This window comes from Sus scrofa, chromosome 16, assembly GCF_054392235.1.
Source record: "Sus scrofa isolate SSC_HxYL_T2T_F1_AM1 chromosome 16, Sscrofa_HxYL_maternal_Yorkshire_Landrace_v2.0, whole genome shotgun sequence".
Classification (NCBI taxonomy): domain Eukaryota; kingdom Metazoa; phylum Chordata; class Mammalia; order Artiodactyla; family Suidae; genus Sus; species Sus scrofa.
Window position 1 is genome coordinate 58,210,393 of NC_139398.1, and position 15,206 is coordinate 58,225,598.

At 40.1% G+C, this 15,206-nt stretch overlaps 1 protein-coding gene; it reads left to right on the top strand.

Annotated features, from left to right (window-relative positions):
• LOC146395592 (uncharacterized) overlaps positions 1 to 15,206 on the top strand; it is a 795,612-nt gene that overhangs the window by 707,874 nt on the left and 72,532 nt on the right.

Sequence of the window (15,206 nt, forward strand, 5' to 3'; positions counted from 1 at the left end):
CACCATACCTTTTAAAATGTTTTACTATTCCAAGCTGAGGAATAAATATATAAATAACTGCTTTCCAGCTACCACTCCTCATCCTGGAATTTAAGCTGAGTGCCTTCTGGGCTTCAGTCTGCTTTGACCAGACTCCACATCAGAACAACTTAAAAAACTGCCTTGCAGAGAGCCTGGAAGTCTGATGGAAGAGAAACGAGTGGACATTAAACAGCCCAGGAAGGTGGTGGGGAGGAGCAGGCAGCCTCATGCTTTTTCTTGCCGTGGCATGTCTTAAGGAGGGATGAAGTTGTATTCATGCGATGAAATGAAGGAAGTTTGAGCCAACTCAGATCTAGGACAAAAGTTCTAAAACCCCTGGGGCTAGCTGGTAATGATAAGGACATGAGGCTTTCATGACCCGGCAGATAGGAAGACTTGTGTGTCTCCTGGAGTCAGAGTGAATGTGAACATCTAAACTGATAATACACCAGTGAAACTCTGACCTGCACAGGGAAGTTCATATGCCAGGGAGCCCTGATTGGGGAGGCTGGGACTTGCCTTAACTGATCCCACCCTGATCTGCCTCTCACCACCACCAGCCAAACTGAATACTCTTTTTACCCAAAAATGGCATTTAAAGTCCTCCTCTGCTTTTTCTCACTCCACGAAGGCCCTGTGCTCTCCTCTCTTCTCTCTTCTCCCTCCCTCGCTCTTCCTCATTTAAGTACTGTTCTTCCCTGAAATCCCAGATCAAGTGTCAAAGTGCTGCTCCCATTAAGGATCTAGCATTGCCGTGAGCTGTGGTGTAGGTTGCAGATGTGGCTCAGATGTCACATCGCTGTGGCTGTGGTGTAAGAGCAGCTACAGCTCTGATTTAACCCTTGGCCTGGGAACTTCCATATGCCTCGGGTGCAGCCATAAAAGGAAAAAAAAAAAAAAAAGAAAGGCTACTCCCTGCCAAAACAACTTCCCTATAAATTGTGGACCAACTAATATCTGCCTCAAAATGAAATGCCAGTTTTTGAGCCCCCATCCCAGACACAAAGAATAAGAATTTCGAGTAGTGAAGCCAGGAACCTCCCCTTTGACAAAGTCTCTGAGTGATTCCAATTCTCATCCAAGTGTTAGAGCCTCTTGCATAGCCTCACAGCGTACACCTGCAGCAGGTGCTGTCAGTATCCGACGCTGTCATATGGCAATGGGTCCTTCTCAGTGGGTCCCCAACTTTAGTTTGAGTATCAGAATATCATGGAAGGCTGATAGGAAATGCGGAGGCCACATCTTGGTGAATAGGACCTCTGTAAAGTTACCAAATTCCTGATTCCCCCTAAAACTAAAGCATCACTGTGGAAATCCTTTCTTATTATTGTCTGACTATGGTGCAACTGAATTAAACGTCCTGCCAGGACAAAGACACATCTTCTTCTCTCCCAGATACTCAGTCCAGAATGCCCTATACATACTTGATACTCAACACACAGATATTTTTGATCATAGTGTCACTGACGATGATGGAGATAGTGGTGTGATACCTTGGGTTCACTTTAAGCTCCTGGGATTTTAATTCTCCTTTGTGCCTCACAGTATATCTGTTGCCAAGCCACCTGCAGACCACCTTCATGGGCAAGCATCCTAGGCCCCATGCTGAGGAGAGCTCTGCCCTTGGTTTAATGGTTTCCTGTCACCTAATTGAATATCTTACAACTTTTGAACAATAGATGCACATTTTCATTTTGCGCTGGGCCTTGCAAATTGGGTAGCAGGCCCTGGTCTTACAGCTTCATTCACCGTAAATGTGTTCTTTTCTCTATGTTCTGCCTGTATCCACTCTGGCCCCAAACACTGTTAAAGCAGGTTCAGGAAACTGTATCACTTGTTGCCCTTCCTCTAATCACTCCTTCCTGCAGCATGCTTTCCATCCCAACTAGATGCCCTGAAATGATCAATTTCCATGTGATATGAAAAGTAATAGGACCTAGGTAGCAGAACCTTAAATCAAGACTGTCTCTGCCGCTGGGAAGACAGCTGGCAATTTGAATCAAAATTTTTTATCCACATTCTGTTATGGACTAAATATTTGCAGCTCCTTTCAAACACATATTTTGAACCCCCCCCCATGCAATGTGACCATGTTAGGACATGGAACCCTTGGGAGGTAATTAAGATCAGATGAGGTCAAGGTCATGGGGGTGTACCCTTCATGCATGGGATTAGTGCCCTGTAAAAGCCACAAGAGATCATGCTTCCTGTCTCTGCTCTCTGCCATGTGAAGATATAAGAAATCAGTGGTCCACAACCTGGAAAAGACCCCTCACCATAATCAATCTGTGCTGGCACCCTGACCTCAGACATCCAGCCTCCAGTACAGTGACAAATGAATTTCTGTTGTTTATAAGTCCAAACAGAGTAAGATACATACTCTATGAGCCAGCAATGCCATCTCTAAGAATTCATCAAGCAAATAGCTTGAAGCTATAAATACAATGATGTTCATTGCGTTGTCTATGATAGCAAAAGATTACAAGCAAATTAAATATGCATAAATTTAAAACTAGTTAAATACATACATATATACACATATATGCTTGCAAAGCCGTAGAACATTTCTGGAAGTATATGCAGAAAGCTAGGAATAGCTGCTGCCTCTGAGGAAAGGGACTGGAATGAGGCCTAGGGTTAAATAAATCACTTTTTCCTATATATCCTATGGCACTATTTGAATACTTTCACATGTAAGTATTATTTTTTTAATCACAAAATTAAAGTTTGAAAACATATTAAGGCTTGGTTGAAACCTTTTGTGATAGGCTGAAAAATAGCACATATACCCCTCTCAAAATATCAGGTTCTAATCCTTGGAATCTGTGAATGTTCCCTTTTATGGGAACAGGATCTTTTCAGATGTGATTATCTTGAGATGGGGGGAGTGTTTAGGAGGAATGTAAAGGAAGGACCTGAATGCAGTCTCTCTCTCCTCATAAGAGAGTGTTGGGGGGAGGATTTGAACACACACACAAAGAAGGTGATGTGAGGACAGAGCACAGAGAGGTTTGAGGATGCTGCACTTGAAGATCACAGTGATGCAGCCCAAACCAAGGAATTCCAGTAACCACCAAAAACTGGAAGAGGAAAGGAACATATTTTCCGCCCAGAACCTCCAGAGAGAGGGTGGTCCTGGGGACACTGTGCTTTTACCCCCTGATACTGTTTTCAGACTTCTGGCCTCCAGAACTGTAAGATAATGAATGTCTGTTGTCCTAAGCCACTAACTGTGTAGCAGCATGTTACCGTAGCCACAGAAAATTAATATATCTTTTAACTAACTGAATAGAATGCAAATATTCCTTAGGGTAATTAACCCAGAATTGATGAGAATAATGAGAGAAGAATAGCCACTGGAGTGACCAGTCATGGAAACAGAGGTGGCAGTTAGGATGTTTGTGGCACAGGTCTAGCATAAAGGGGTTAAAGTCAAAAACTGTGCTTGTGAAAATAAAGAAGAAAAAGAATATCCAAGATCCACTTTGAATAAAAAAATTGAAAGAATATCTAACAGAAATTTTTCAGGTCTGTAAAATACACAAATGAGGAAAGATGGTCTTTTAAATAAATGATGCTTGGTAGCTATTCAGGGAAAAAAGGGACTTTGACTCCTACTTCATACCATAGATAAAAACTACCTCCAGAAAGATGCAGATTTTAACATGAAAGGTGAAACAATAACTTTTGAAAGAAAATAGAGAACATCTTTGTAAATTTTCAATAGACAAAAAAGCCTTCCAAAACAGATCACCAAATCATAAGAGGAAAAAAATAATAATAAAAAAACACCAAAAGGACATGAGTTCCTGTTGTGGCCCAGAGGGGTAAGGACCCAACATTGTCTCTGCGAAGATGTGGGTTTGATCCCTGGCCTCGCTCAGTGGGTTAAGTATCCGGCTTTGCCACAAGCTGTGGCATAGGTCACATATATAGCTCAGATCCAGTGTTGCTGTGGCTGTGTTGTAGGCCAGCAGCTGCAGCTCTTATTCAGCCCATAGCCTGGGACCTTCCATATGCTGTAGGTGTATCGTTAAAAAGAAAATAAAAAAAGAAGACACCAAAAAGAGAGTGAAAAAGAAACACATAATAGGAGATGATATTCATAATACATATAGCTGACAAAGGAATCAAACCCTGAATATGTAAAGAATTCTATTAATAAGAAATGGTCAAAAAACTGAGATGCTTCACCAAAGAGGACAGATATCTAAATAGCCAAAAAAAAAAAAAAAAAGAAAAGTTGTTTGTCTTCATTTGTCATCATGAAATGCAAATTTAAACCACAATGGAATAATACTACACAATGACAGAATGACTAAAAAGTAAATAAGATGAGAATTTTTCAATTATTTGTGAGGATGTGGAGGAACTGGAACTTATATATACTCCTGGTTACATTGGGAGAACACCTTTAGGAACTACGGGTATTTGTCAGTATCTACTAAAGCTAAACATTATGTGTCATCTATGACCTCACATTCCATTCCCAAAACCCAGCAAAAGTGCATACATATGTTTACCAGGAAAGTATACTAAAAAGTCCATAGTTCTATTCATAATAGTCCCAAACTGGAAATTACCCAAATGCCCATCAGCGGTAGAAAAGGTAAACCTACTGAAGTCTATCCATACAATGGTCCACTGTTCACCAATGAGGATGAATCATCTAGCTCTAAAATGCACACATAGCTACTTCTTTTTATCCTAGATGTTTTGGCATTGAGTTGTGCCAATTGATATCCTCCTATGTATTTTTCTTTTTTTAATTTATTTTTTAATGATTTTTATTTTTTCCATTATAGTTGATTTACGGTGTTCTGTAAACTTATACTACACAGCAAAGTGACCCAGTCATACATATATATATATTATATATATTATATATATTATTTTTCTCACATTATCCTCCATCATGTTTCATCACAAGTGACTAGAGGTGGTTCCTTGTGCTACACAGCAGCCCCTGTGTATTTTTCAATCACAGCATTAATTAATTTTTTACAATATCATAAGGCTTTGAGTGTTATCAGAAACATGAAAGAAACTGGACATAAAAAAACATATATTATGCAATGCCAATTCCATAAAAGAGGAAATAAAGGGCAAACCTGTATGCTTTCAAAAGACTAGAGTGGAGAGAGTGGCTTGGGGGAACACAGGGAGGATTCTGGGGAAATAGTAATGACTTCTCCTTTCATCTGGATACTGATCACAAAGGTATGTTCAGTTTGAAAAAAATTCACACTCCGATGGGCATTTCTCTGTAGAGATTACATTGACAATATTGAAAGATCCAAAATTCTAATGAAGACACAAACACAGGCCTGCAGGAATGTCTTATGTGTTCTTACATACCACACATGCAGGGAGCACTGCTCTTTTGGAAGACTTAACAAGCTTAGCACAAACATTTTAAAGCTGAGCACTGAAATTCCTTGTGTCCCTTGTGCTGACTTGCCCTTTCTCATAATTTTATTTGAAGTCACACAAAGTTTGGTATTTAGGCATTTCAGCACATTGCTCTTCTCCCAGTGGAGGGAAGAAAGGAAATGTCACATGAAGACTTACGTACCTCAGAGGCAATGCTGCAAAATGTTCTTAATCTTCTCATTTTCATCTTTAAGCCAGGCTTCTTGACTGAGAGGCAGGACTGATGGTTAGATAGCTGTGCAGTTGCTGGTTTAGCATCCAGCCCTTCTACCCTCCTCTCCTTTCTCTGCCAGACCCTGTTCAGTTGGGAATTTACATTTCCAATGGTCCTGGAAGGACTCTGTAATGATGTTGGGAATGAGCCGACATGGAAAGGGCAACCATAGAACTGGATGCAAACTGATGTTTGCAGTGGAACATTTAAAAACTCAAGTAATGATCGTTTAATTTAAAACTGGGGCTTCAGGAATTAGAAATGAGCCATGCAACTTGCGCGTCTGGGTCACTGGGTCCAATTCCAAGTTCCGTAAACTATTTAAATAAGACAGGAGTTCCCGCTGTGGCTCAGCAGGTTACAAATCCAACACAGTATCTGTGAGGATGCGAGTTTGATCCCTGGCCTCGCCCAGTGGGTTAAGAATGGAGTGTTGCCACAAGCTGTGGTGTTAGTCTCAGATGCAGCTTGGATCTAGCATTGCTGTGGCTGTGGTGTAGGCTGGCAGCTGCAGCTTGATTAGACCCCTCAAGAATGTCCATATGCCGCAGGTGCAGCCCTAAAAAGAAAAATAAATAAATAAATAGGACAATTAAATATCAGTTTTAAAAAAAGAAGTACCTGACCATACACTATAACTTCGAGGCTCTCCACGTGGGTCCCCAAGCCCACAGCAACTGCATCCCCTGGGACTTATCGAAGATGCACGATGCACATTTCTCAAGCCCACCCTAGACCCACTGAATCAAAAGCTCTGGGGATGGGGGTCCTGGGACCTGTTTTAACCAGCCCTCTAGGTGATTGTGATCCACACCCAGGTTTGAGAACCACTGCTATACCCTTCTTCTTCTACAAAGAGTTCAAACATAACCATTGTGCTGCATCACGCAGATGTATTTTTTTTTTTTTACGTATTTATCTGAATGTGCGTCATAGAAAATTCACTAGCATTTTTTTCTGTCATGGTCTCACAGGCCAGAAATAGTAAAGGAATATCTGGCAACACAATATTCTTTATTGATGGAGACATGGATGCTAGTGTGTGTGTGTGTGTGTGTGTGTGTGTGTGTGTGTGTGTGTGTGTGTGTGTGTGTGTGTGTGTGTCTTTGCACTCAGAAGTCTGCTCTGTATTGGGTCAGTGGGGCCACAGCTTCTGGCTTCTCTGTGTGCTGCTGTCCACTCTGACCTGAAATTATCTCATTTACTTGGGTTTGAAAAAGTCTTTCATTTTCAAACTTGCCCACCACCTAGAGAGTCTGGGAAACACTACCAGCCCATCAATACAGTTCAGTTAAATTTAAGGCAGCATGTGAAAGTTTAAATTTTCTTTCAGGGGCAATTACAAATGCCAGAAAGAAATCTCACAGATAGGGTTTTGGAAATAACTTGGCATAATGTCATCAAATAAAACCAACTTGGGCTGAAAGAGGAGGCTCCGTGGGCTTGAGCCGCCATGGGGAAAGCTCTGTCATTTAAGCTTGGAAATGTTTATTTAAGTTGAATCAACATTTACTGAGCATCCATCATGTATATAAAGTCCTGTGGTCATATTCTATTTGACATGAAGATCAGAGTCTTCTGATGGAGGGGCCCACTGCCCTCTAAGTCTAACCCCCACTCTCCTGGTAACAAGAGGGCTGTTGTGGCACATGACAGAAAGCCAACTTGAATTAGATTAAGCAAGAAAAAAGGAAAGGGGAGGAGAGAAAAGTAGGCATTGGGATTTTGTTGGTTTAAGGAATCAAATTTTGGGAAGAGCAAAATTGCAGAATCAAAGTCTGAAGCCAATGACCCAAGCCCCATCTAAATTCCCTCTGTCCATCTCTTGTCTCCGCTTCTCTTTTTGTTAGTGTCATTCTCTTTCTCTTTTAACTCTTGTTGAGCTATTGTTTACATCATATCAGTGACCTACATAAAATGTATAATTCAATGGCTTTTAGTATGTTCAGAGGGTTGTGCATCCATCACCATAATCAATTTTTGAATATTTCTGTTGTCTCACAAGAAACCCTGTACTTCTTAGCCATCACTCTCTCCCCAACCTCCTTAGCACCCCCAACACCAAGCATCCATGAATCTACCTTCTGTCTCAATAGAGTTGCCATTTCTAGATATTTCATATTAATAAAATCACACAGTATGTGGCCCTTTATGACTGGCTTCTTTCCCTCAGTATAATGTCATCAAGGTCTGTCCATGTAATAATGTCCTTCATTCCTTTTTACGGCTGACTACTATTCCATTGTATAGAGGTACCACATTTTATTTATCCATTCCTCCATTGACAGGCATTTGGGTTTTTTTTTTCTGATTTGGTGCTATTATGAATAATGCTTGCAGCGTTCTCTTAAGCCAGTTTCTGTGGATGGAAGAATCCCAGACATCACCAGCACTGTGTTCTCTCCTACTTCCTAATAGCTTCCCAACCAGAGATAAATAGAATCTTCCCTCCAGGTTTTAGATATAAAACAGAGGAGGAGTGTGATTGTCCTAACTCAGTGCAACTTTCAACCAATCTAAAGGGCCAGGGAGATGGAGGCATCTAGCAAAAATGGCCACTCACTCATGCATCTAGAGAGCAGGTGAGTGAAATGTTTCCCAAAGGAAGTAGGCTGACATAGATAGGTATACTGGAGGGAGCTTTAGTTGGGCAGCCTTTCCCTTTTTGTGAATGTTAGCTCTTTTCTACAACTTCACTATAAAGTCAGAAGACTTTATATCTTCAAATGTGTAACTATCAAGCTACCAGCTCCACAGTCCTTCAGAAGATCCCAGAGAACCTCAGGAACAAACTAGCATGGGGTGAATTCAGACTGAAGAGCAAGGACACTGGGTGATATGAGGGGAGTTCAACCAGTTAGTCAACCATCAGGTATTTATTACATACCTACTGTGAGTTACACATCATGCTAATAACAAAGCTAAAAAGACACACTAAATGATAAGTGAAGCCTTTCTTTTTTTTTTACTATCAATTCTGCTTCTATTTTTAACTTGTAGTGATCTATAGCTATATAGGCTTGGCACGGTGGCCCCAGGGTTTCCAATTTGTAGATTTGTTCCACTGTCAGTCACCCAAGTTTGCTCTGTTCTTTTATTTTTAAATTAAAGTATCATTGGTTAATGTTGTATTAGTTTCAAGTGTACAGCAAGGTGATTCAGATATGTATACGTTCTGTTCTGTGGCATCAAAATACAATAAGTTCTTCAAGATTAGACTTTGGACCAAAGAGAGAGAGCAGTGGATGCTGAAATGTGGAACAAATCCATGTTGAAAAATCAAGTTTACCAGGCGCTAGGATGTTTTCTTTTGTTTTTAGCAAAGGTGAGAGTCAAACCTAGAAGGGAGGAATTCCAAGGATGAGACCCTTACGTAGCCCTGACTCCATTCTGTTGCATTTCACGTATCCTTTGAATCTTTTTCACCACCACGTTATTATCCTGAGAAATAGTCCCCTTTAATTGTATAGTTAAGTTCAGACAAAACCCCTAACAAAGCTAAGACTGGCAGAAGCTACTAAATACTATTGAGAAAAAAAAAAAGATAATAAATAAATATAGCAGAAAAAACATGGCCTCTAAAGCTTGTCGAAAGTGTTTTCTGACTTCCTATCTTTGGGGTCCTGGAAAAGCCGCTTATGCTCTTTTAGCCTCTTTTCCTCTTTTGGAAAATGAGATTAATAATACCTATCTTTTAGGCTTATATTGGGGACTAAATAAGGTTTATTCCTTCAACAGATATTAGGATGTCAGACACTGATTTAGATAAAACGGTGACACACCCCCAAATCACACCTTTATGGAACTTAGGTTCTTGTTAAGGGAAGATAGACCATAAGCAAATCAGTAAGTTAAAGGCATGGACTATATACATTTTTTACAAGGGAATAACCTATGGGTAGCTATGTCTAAAAAGAAAAAATACATAAAACCACCTGTTCTCTATACCTATTGCTCAAGAATGTATTTTTAGAGGAAGTTGGCTTCTTTGCCTGAGAACAGCATTTCAAGGGGGGAATTTAGCTATCCAGAGGAAAAGGCCAAATTCCATTTTATAACCAAGACATTCGGAGAATGAGGAACAAGGCTTCTATGCGTAATAATGTAAAAGGCCGGTCTGGGACAGTAAGTCTGATTGAGAGAAACTTGACCTAAGGTAGGTAAGCACAGAGTTGAAGGCACTGGGCCAGCCCCTGACCAGAGGTCTCACAAGGCAGCAGCCAACCACTCGTCCCTGTGAAGAAGTTGAGCTCCTGGTTTTCAGGAGTAGGGTATCTGGTATACGGTCTAAAATTGCCATCTTGGCCTTGTAATTGCTTTATATTCTGCCCAAGCCATTTATAAAATTGTATCTTACACTGAAACTAGGAGGTAGTTGTGCTTTCTGGGTAAAGAGAAAGGCCATAGTTCACTCCTGGAATGCCCCAGGATGGAGAGAGAACAGCAGGGTTGATGAGGGAAGGACAGAAGTGTGGAGAGAAATGACTGGAGGAGAAGTCCAGGGTGAGGTCAGCTCAGAGAACTTGTAGGCGCATTTTCTGGCAAGACTTAGGATGATTAAGAAAGAAGAAACTCATGAAAGCAAGCTCCTGTGGAATGGAGCTCATCATTGAGCATTCACGGCAAGCTTCAGGGGCAGGAGAATTGGGGACTTTTTTGAGTATCTATGGAACATTCTGGTCATAGAGTAGATATTCCATAAATGCTCATTCCCTTCTTCATCCTCTTTATTTCCATAATAAAATGATAGGGAAGAAAATCAAAGTTATGAGAAACTGTTCACCCACCCAGGAATATTTTGTTGAGGTACCAGAATTAATTTGCCTATGGGGCAATATTGATACAGGATGCTTACAATAACTTTTCAAGGCTCTTTGCCACAGACAAATCATATATATACATATATATAGTTTATTCTCTACATGGGATAAAGCATATCAACTACATTTTTAAATTGTATAGTATAATACAAGCTAAATCTATATTAAAATGTTAAAAATGATTAACTTCTAGTTGACTATAGTTGGTTTTTTGTTTTCTTATTTAATCTGTTTTCTAAATATTCTTCAATGAACATATTTCTTTTTTATTAAGGTATAATTGATTTACAGTGTTGTGCCAATTTCTGCTGTATACCATAGTGATCCAGTCATACATATGTGTGTGTGTGTGTGTGTGTGTGTGTGTGTGTGTACACACATTCTTTTTCTCATACTATCTTTCATCATGTTCTATCCCAAGAGATAGGATATAGTTCCCTGTGCTGTACAGCAGGACCTCATTTCTTTTTTTTTTTAATTACTCAAATGAATTTATCACATCTGTAGTTGTATAATGATCATAACAATCTGATTTCACAGGATTTCCATCCCACAACCCAAGCACATCCCTCCACCCCCCAAACTGTCTCCTCTGGAGACCATAAGTTTTTCAATGTCTGTCAGTCAGCATCTGTTCTGTAAAGAAGTTCAGTCTGTCCTTTTTTCAGATTCCACATAGGACCTCATTTCTTATCCATTCTAAATGTAATAGTTTGCATCTATTAACCCCCAATGGCCGGTCCATCCCACTCCTTCCCTTTCCCCCTTGGTAGCCACAAGTTTGTTCTCCATGACTGAATCTGTTTCTGTTCCTTACATAGGTGCGTTTGTGCCATATTTTATATTCCACATATAAGTAATATCATATGGTATTTGTCCTTCTCTTTCTGACTTAGGATGCATCTATATTGCTGCAAATGGCATTATTTCATTCTTTTTCTAATGGCTGAGTACTATTCCACTGTATCTACATAGCAAGTCTTCCTTTATGTTTTTTTAATTGTTATTTCCCCAATACAATTTTTTCCCCACTGTACAGCATGGTGACCCAGTTACACATACATGTACACATGCTATTTTTGTGCATTATCATGCTCCATCATAAGTGATTAGACGTATTTCCCAGTGTTACACAGCAGGATCTCACTGATAATGCATTCCAAAGGCAATAGTTTGTATATATTAACCCCAAGCTCCCCAACCACCCCATTCCCTCCCCCTCCCCCTCCCCCTTGTCAACCACAAGTCTCTTTTCCAAGTCCATGGTTTTCCTTTCTGTGGAAAGGTTCATTTGTGCCATATATTATATTCCAAATATAAGTGATATCATATGGTATTTTTCTTTCTCTTTCTGACTTACTTCACTTAGTATGAGAGTCTCTAGTTCCATCCATGTTGCTGCAAATGGCATTATTTTGTTCTTTGTTATGGCTGAGTAGTATTCCATTCTGTATATATATACCACATCTTCCTAATCCAATCATCTGTAGATGGACATTTGGGCATTTGGGTTGTTTCCATATCTTGGCTACTGTGAATAGAGCTGTAATGAACATGTGGGTGCATGAGTCTTTTTTGAGGAAAATTTTGTCTGGATATATACCCCAAAGTGGGATTTCTAGGTCATATGGTGGTTCTATGTATAGATTTCTAAGGTATCTCCATACTGATCTCCATAGTGGTTTTACCAGCTTACATTCCCACCAGCACTGCAGGAGGGTTCCCTTGTCTTCACACCCGCTCCAGCACTTGTTATTTGTGGATTTATTAATGATGGCCATTCTGACTGGTGTGAGGTGGCATCTCATGGTAGTTTTGATTTGCATTTCTCTAATAATCAGTGATGTTGAGCATTTTTTCATGTGCTTGTTGGCCATCTGTACATCTTCCTTGGAAAAATGTCTATTCGGGTCTTTTGCCCATTTTTCCATTGGGTTGTTGGCTTTTTTGCTGTTGAGTTGTTCAAGTTGCTTGAATGTTCTAGAGATGAAGCCCTTGTCAGTTGCATCACTTGAAACTATTTTTCTCCCATTCTGTAAGTTGTCTTTTTGTTTTCTTTTTTGTTTCCTTTGCTGTGCAAAAGCTTTTCAGTTTGATTGGGTCCCATTGGTTTATTTTTGCTTTTATTTGTGTTGCTTTGGGAGACTGACCTGAGAAAATATTCATAAGGTTGATGTCAAAGAATGTTTTGCCTATGTTCTCTTCCAGGAGATTGATGGTGTCTTGTCTTATATTTAGGTCTTTCAGCCATTTTGAGTTTATTTTTGTGCATGGTGTGAGGGTGTGTTCTAGTTTCATTGATTTGCATGCAGCTGTCCAGTCAATTAATCTTTGACAAAGGAAGCAATAACATAAAATGGGAAAAAGACAGTCTTTTCATCAAGTATTGCTGGGAAACCTGTACAACATCCTCTTAGTGCATTCATCTATCAATGGACATTTAGGTTGTTTCCATGTCTTGGCTATCGTGAATAGTGCTGCAGTGAACATAGGGGTATGTATATCTTTTTGAATTACAGTTTTGTCTGGATATATGCCCAGGACTGGTTTTGTTCCATGCGAGTCAATGCCCAAATGATCTTGTCTTCATCCCTGTTGAGACCTAAGAGAATTCTCACTGGACAACTACCCCAAGAGCCCAGCTCTCCTGGTGTCCAGTCATAAATGTCTTCCCTCCACATAAATGATGGAAGTATTATATTTGGTGACATGTATGGTCTCACCTCAAGGCTAATCTTGTTCTCTAAATGCGAAGTAGATTTCATCCAAAGAATACTTCGGTGGACACAATCACATCACTAACATAGAAACACCATTATTATCAAGATAGTTCTGACACAGTGTTGTGATAGTTATATTTTCTTTCCTATTACCTTTTCTTGCTTTTTACTCTGGGTTGAAATGCTTCTCACTGAAGCAGCACGTGGTTTGCTTTTCTCTCCTCTCCAGTATTTCTTTTTCTGATCCCTTTACCTGAGAGTCACTATTCATAGGTAAGCTTGGAGATGGAGTTTGGGTGTAGCTCCACAGTTTCATCTATTTATCCTCATATTGAGGCATGCTGGAAAGATCTTGAAACTACTGAATATTTTTAGGTCATTTTTGTAGGCATTTTAATTTACTTTATAGCTTTTTTCCAAGGCTAATTCACATTTGCAATGGAAGAGTCTGCTCTTCCTTTAAGCGATGGATGGAAGCCTTTCTCAAGTAAAAGGAACACATATTTAAATTTATGATAGATGAACTTGGCTGCAACAGCCACATTCCTGTTCTACTTTGAGCTTGGCAGGCCACTCTAATATTTCTGCTTGGTCTATAGATAAGAGATCTCTTTTATTTTCTTTTGTTGCTATCTTAAAAGCTCAAGAATAGATTTTTTTATTTGAGACTTTAATAAACTCTATAGCCATTTTGTGAAGAGTTGAGCTTTGCCCAGCCCAACAAACCAGGAACTAGAATATATTCACAGCATGTTTATGTTTTTCTGCCATGATACTGCAGTGTCTGCCAAAGAATTTCTTTATCCAGAGGTGAATTTACAGTCAGATACTGATAGAATATTATTCTACTCTGAAACGATCTGTTCATCTGGTTTAGCATGGAAGTCTGGTTTTAACAGAAATAATACTTTTGGAAACATAGAGGCCCACAATGCAAGTGGTCTAGGGCAGGAGAGATATGAGAGTTACCACATTCATGTGGCTCAAACCCATGTTATGTCTCCTGGTGCAGTGCGGTGGCTGACACCAATTCTTCCTCCCATCCATCTCCATGTACCAACATACAGGTAGCTTGTCACACCATATCAGGAGAAAAATTCTCATATAAGAAATGCACAATTCTCAGCATTTTTCAACATCGTAAGTGAGCACTAGTTTTTAACCTATAACTCATTTAACAGATGATTATTAAATATCTCTTATGTGCCAGATTCTGGGAATGTATATAACAGTAAATCAAAAGACAACTTCCTATAGTCATGGAGTGTTCTAAAGGGGGCTAGAGGTGTGTGCAGGGTAGGAGACAATTATCAGATAACTACATAATAGAAGGTTAGCTAGTGGTGAGTGCTAAGAAGAACAGCTAATTTTCATAAGATTCACACAGAATGCTTGTTGAAAGTGCAGATTCCTGGGTGCATCCACGCTGAACTAGAAGATTCTAAAAGTCCCCTTAAACCCAGGGAAGGATCCCTAATGTCTGTGGAGAAAGTCTGTTTCACGTAGCATTCCTTCATGCCCTCTCCGGCCCTGGTAAGGGAACATACATAGGGAGAATGTCCTCTGCATGGCCACCTGTGCCTGGCGAGTAATGATTAGCCAAAAGTAGTAGACTTTCTACCAGACCCAAGTTGCTGCAGCTTTGGCGGGGACAGCAAATGCCCCTAAGGTCTGCTGTGCTCTCAGCTCTCTCACAAGACGGCTATAGGCAAGCCCTGTAAAGACATGAGAGAAGGCATGGGAGAGAAGCAGCTATTACTCAAGGAGTTGGGGGTGGGGGGTGGGATCTATTAGATTCCTTCCTAGTAACGAAACCCAGTTATCCCAGAAGTCAGACCTGTCCCACTCAAATGACAGGGTTTCCTGGAAAGAAGGCTAAATAGCGCTTCCCATGATCATAGCCTCAAATGGGATGTGTGTGTGTGTGTGTGTGTGTGTGTGTGTGTGTGTGTGTGAGTGAGAGAGAGAGTCAGAAACATAAAGAGAGAGGAAGAGAGA